We start from the raw sequence: 5,085 nt of genomic DNA, 5'->3' as shown, positions 1-5,085 counted from the left end.
TGGATAAGTTATATACTACGTATCTTGTAAGAGTATTATTATAGCATATAGATTCATGAGATCACATTGATTTGATTAACTAATGTGTAAATAGAAAGAATAATTATTTAATGTAAACAAATAATTTATAAGGATTAATAATTGATTTGCTAGAATATTTACATATATTCTCTATATTTACATATATTCTATTAATTGATTATTTATATTATATATTTAATTATTTATTTATTATATTAAAAGAGAGGCGAATCAATGAGTGACATTTGTCATCACCACATTGATTTCCTCTCTTTTAGTATAATATATAGATTAAAGTTATATAAGAAGGTTTTTCTTGGACCGAATTTCATATGCGTTATTTGTTGGAAGTTCTCATTGGGAAACACAAAGAAATGAGTGTAAAATAAGATAGTTTCACATTAGAAAAACTCTTCATATTCTCCTTTTTTGTTAATTGGGGAATGGTATAACTCTTGTTTAAGAAAGTGTGAGAGTGGTATGAGTGGACACTCAACACACACGCGCGCACACCTGGTTGGGTTGGGCTCGGGCTTCGGGTCGTGGGCCATGTGCCTTGGTACTTGGGAATGCGGACTTGGTACCTTAATGACGTCTGTTACAACATTAATTATTTTTGTCCGTTCTTTGGTCGTTTCATGACTGTTGCTTTTCCTCAATTCTGATTACTTAATCAGAATTTCGGTTCAATTCAAAACACAGAAACTTTCAAACACATTTTCCAGAAAATATAAAACACAATCTTCTCTCTCTCACGGTTTTGGGAATATGTTCTGACTCCATCCGGTTTTGTGAGTGCACACAAAGTTGCGTTCCGCTAACCTTGGAGGGATACCGCATTCTGTTCTACTGCACCGGGAGGTAGCGCGAAATCGTCTTTTAGGACAGTGGGTGTCTACGACGCAACAATTAGTTCTTCATTCAGCTAATCAAATCAGATAAGTTTGTTCTAATTTTCGTATTATAACAACAATCTAAAAGACGATTATTATGACAATGAATTAGAAATTTCTTATTCCTGGCATGTCAAAATTGGAACCTCTTGATGACAAGAATTATAAACGTTGGGCTCTTAGGATGAGATTTTATTTGGAACAAATTGATGTTGCTTGTGTGATTGGTGATGTTGTTGAACCTGATGATGAAACTGAATTGCATGCTTTTGAGTTGAAATTCGCTAAAGATGATAGGACATGTAAGGGAATGTTGTTGCATCATATGTCGAATGCATTGCTTGATATCTATATGGGTTATGGTCATGTTAGGGATATTTGGGATGCATTAGATAAGAAGTATGGAACTGATGATGCTGGTACTAAACGTTATTATGTTAGTAAGTGGTTAGACTTTCAAGTTGAGGATGATAAATCAATTATAGATCAGATTCATACCTATGAGAATGTATGCATTGCTATGGCTACTGAAGGCCTTCAAATCTGTGATATTACTCTTGCTATTGTGTTGATTGAGAAACTCCCCCCATCACGGAAAGACTTTGGTAATCAGTTAATGCATAAGAAAAAATACCTTACCTTAGAGGAGCTTGTAAGTCACCTGAAAATTGAGGAGGAGAACCGTATTAAGGATAAGGGTAATTTTGTGTTTTCTGGTTCCACTAAGACTAACCTTGTAGAACTCAAGCCTAGTGCATATTCTGATAAGTTTAAGGGAAAGGGAAGTCCTTTCAAGCCACAAGGGAAAATCCAGAAGTATAAGTTCAAGGGGAATTGTTTTGAATGTGGGAAGGCTGGTCACAATTCTAAGGATTGCAGATCCAAGAAGAAGGCGGATCAGAATCAAGCCAACCTTGCTAAAGCTAATGAAGTTTATGATCTTAACGATTTTGTTGCTTTTGTTTCAGAAGCTAACTTGACAGGTAATGTTGCTGAATGGATCGTTGATACTGGAGAAACTAGACACATCAGCACCAACAAAGACATGTTCACTACCTACAAAAAATTGATGGTGAAAATTTCTTCATGGGTAATTCAGCTTCTGCAACTGTTCAAGGAAAAGGGAAGATCGTTCTCTCTCTTACTTCTGGAAAACTTATTACTTTTACAAATGTGGTGCATGTTCCAGAAATTCATAGGAACTTGATTTCTGGTAGCTTGCTCATGAAGGTTGGACAGAAGCTTTCATTTGATTCTGATAGGCTTGTTATTACTCACAATGGGAAATTTGTGGGAAAGGGTTTTTGCAATAGGGGTTTTTGCAATGTCAAACTTGAAATTATGCATAAGAATGCTAGTACTTCTTCTATTTATATTGTTGAGTCTATTGATTTATGGCATGCAAGGTTAGGACATCTCAACATTGCTTCAATTAAAAATCTTAAACTACTTAACTTCATTCCCAGTTTTTTTTAAAACTGATTTTGCAAAATGTGAAATATGTGTTGAGGCCAAGTTTACAAAGAAGTCATTTAAATCAATAGATAGACAAACTGAAGTACTAGAGCTTGTCCATAGTGACTTGGGAGATCTTAAAAATTATAAGAGCAGGGGTGGTAAAAGGTATTATATTACTTTTGTTGATAACGGATCAAGATTTACCACGGTTTATCTTCTTAGGTCAAAGGATGAAGCTGAGGAAATGTTCCTCAAATACAAGACATAATTGGAAAACCAACTTGATAGGAAGATAAAGAGACTTAGGAGTGATAGGGGTGGTGAGTATGACCCTAACACTTTTAGTAAATTTTGTGAGCATAATGGAATCATTCACGAGACAACGACTCCCTACACACCCGAGCATAACAGAATTTCTGAAAGGAAGAATAGAACATTGAATAACACGATGAATTCCATGCTTATTAGTTTTGAGTTTTCTGATAATATGTGGGGGAGGCCATCTTATCTGCTTGTCATGTTTTGAGCAAGGTACCTCAGAAAAAGCTAGATAAGACTCCATATGAAATATGAAAGGGTCGTGCACCTAACCTAAGTTACCTGAAAGTGTGGGGGTGTCTAGCAAAGGTGGCCATAACCAACTTCAAGAGGGACAAGATTGGTACCAAAACAATTTATTGTATTTTTATTGGTTATGCTTACCAAAGTGATGCATATCGTTTTCTTGTTAAGGGTGCTAACAATTCAAATGGAGGTGGTAATATCATTGAGGCAAGAGATGCCGAGTTTTTTGAAACTGTATTTCCTTTAAAAGTATCTTGCATCAATGATGTGCCTTCTTCTTCTAGTGTGCATGTTGTTTCTCCTCCCCCTTCTAGTGTTGATTCTGAATTGGAACCAAGGAGGAGAAAGAGGGCAAGAAAGGAAACAAGTTATGGTGATGATTTTATTACTACTTTCTTAACTGAACCTTTCTTGATTAATGATGATTTTGGGTACGTCACTACTACAAAAATCAGAATAAAGAACGCATGATAGAGAACGGTTAACTTGGATATGCGTCTTCTACAATTATAGAAACGCCTTTCTTAGATAGCCGTCATATAAAGGGCGTAATAAAAAATAGTGCCCCATTTAACTGTTTTCTATTCCTATTAGATATTTTTAATAATTTCTTTTTTATAACTGTGGAACTCATATTGAACGTATGAGGCCCTAAGTGTTAGAATCCAACCTTCCTTGCATTGTACTTTTCTTAATTTCCCTTGTATTGATCTTATCTAAACTTTCTAGGACTTTTCTTTGAAGTTTCTAGGCTTTAGATAAGATTATTATGTTACTGTCATTCCAGTGTTCACTGGGTTCTTTTAGCTAATTCAAAATAAACCTCTATGAGGGGTATGACTCAATACCTCTCACCAGAAGTTGCCTTTGCTTAATCACTTGCGTTGTTGTGTGCCTTTATTGATATTGTGTTGTCGCTCGTTTTTAAGCTTTCTTGCCTCAACAAAGTCCCTCAAACAGATACACTCGCGTCGTCGGTCCCACTTGTGACTGCTGTGCGCACACAAGTGCCCGATCGGCGCCCGCGTCCCTTCTTGTCGCCAAAAGACAAGAGCGCTCATTCTCAGAAAACCTGCTTGCTCGTGCTTCACGAGCCCCGTTGAACTCGTTCCGCACAAGGCTTGCGTCCCTACCGCCCTCTAGGTAGGAGCGCGCCGCACGGCCCGGTGCCCAAAACATTCGGACCGTGACAGTTGGTATCAGAGCCAAGGCTCAAATCTAGACCCGAGAGACCCGAGGGAGCACCTCAAGATGGAAGCAATACTAGAGAGACTAGCCTGGCTGGAGGGCAAGTCTGAATCATGGACCCAGACCGAAGAGATCGTCGTCAAGCAGGATAAGCGGATAGACGATCTTGAGGCCGACGTCGAAGAACTGAAAACTGAAAGAGACTCATTGCGCGAGCATCTCAACTATCTACAAGGGATGGTGGATGACTTGCAGGACAAGTGCGCTACTCTGATGCGTGCTAACAGAGATACTGGTGGGGGCGGTACAAGCCGAATCAAGCCACCCAAGCCTCGTACCTTCTGTGGTGCGAGGGACTCCAAAGAGGTCGACAACTTCATCTTCGACATGGAGCAATACTTCAGGATATGCCAACTGAAGGATAATCTGATGGTGGACACTGCAACAATGTATTTGGCGGATGATGCTAAACTCTGGTGGCGGTGTAAGTACGCCGACATCCAAGCCAAGAAGGTGGTGATTGATACATGGGAAGAGTTCAAGGCAGAGCTCATATCCCAATTTTACCCTGAAAACACAGAATTCATTGCTCGGACGAAGCTAACAACCTTGCAACATAAAGGATCCATCCGAGAGTACGTGAAGGAGTACTCCGCGTGCATGCTCGACATTAAAGACATGACCGAGAAGGATCGGTTATTCAACTTCGTCAAGGGATTGAAGGAGTGGGCTCAGCGTGAGATCTGGCGCTCAAAAGTTGACACCTTATCTGGGGCCATTGCGGCAGCAGAAAGGTTGATGGATTACTCGTCGGATAGAGCACCCGCTCAGAAGAAGGGGAACAACAACTCTACGGCGAGCACTCCTAAGAATTCTGGGAATGGCTCCCAAGCTAGTTCCAACAGTGTGGGGAACAAGTACCGAAGTGGGGGAGAAGAATCACGGAGGAGTGGCGGTCCCT

The sequence above is a fragment of the Spinacia oleracea genome, chromosome 5, assembly GCF_020520425.1.
Source record: "Spinacia oleracea cultivar Varoflay chromosome 5, BTI_SOV_V1, whole genome shotgun sequence".
NCBI lineage: Eukaryota > Viridiplantae > Streptophyta > Magnoliopsida > Caryophyllales > Amaranthaceae > Spinacia > Spinacia oleracea.
This window is presented reverse-complemented; position numbering follows the sequence as displayed.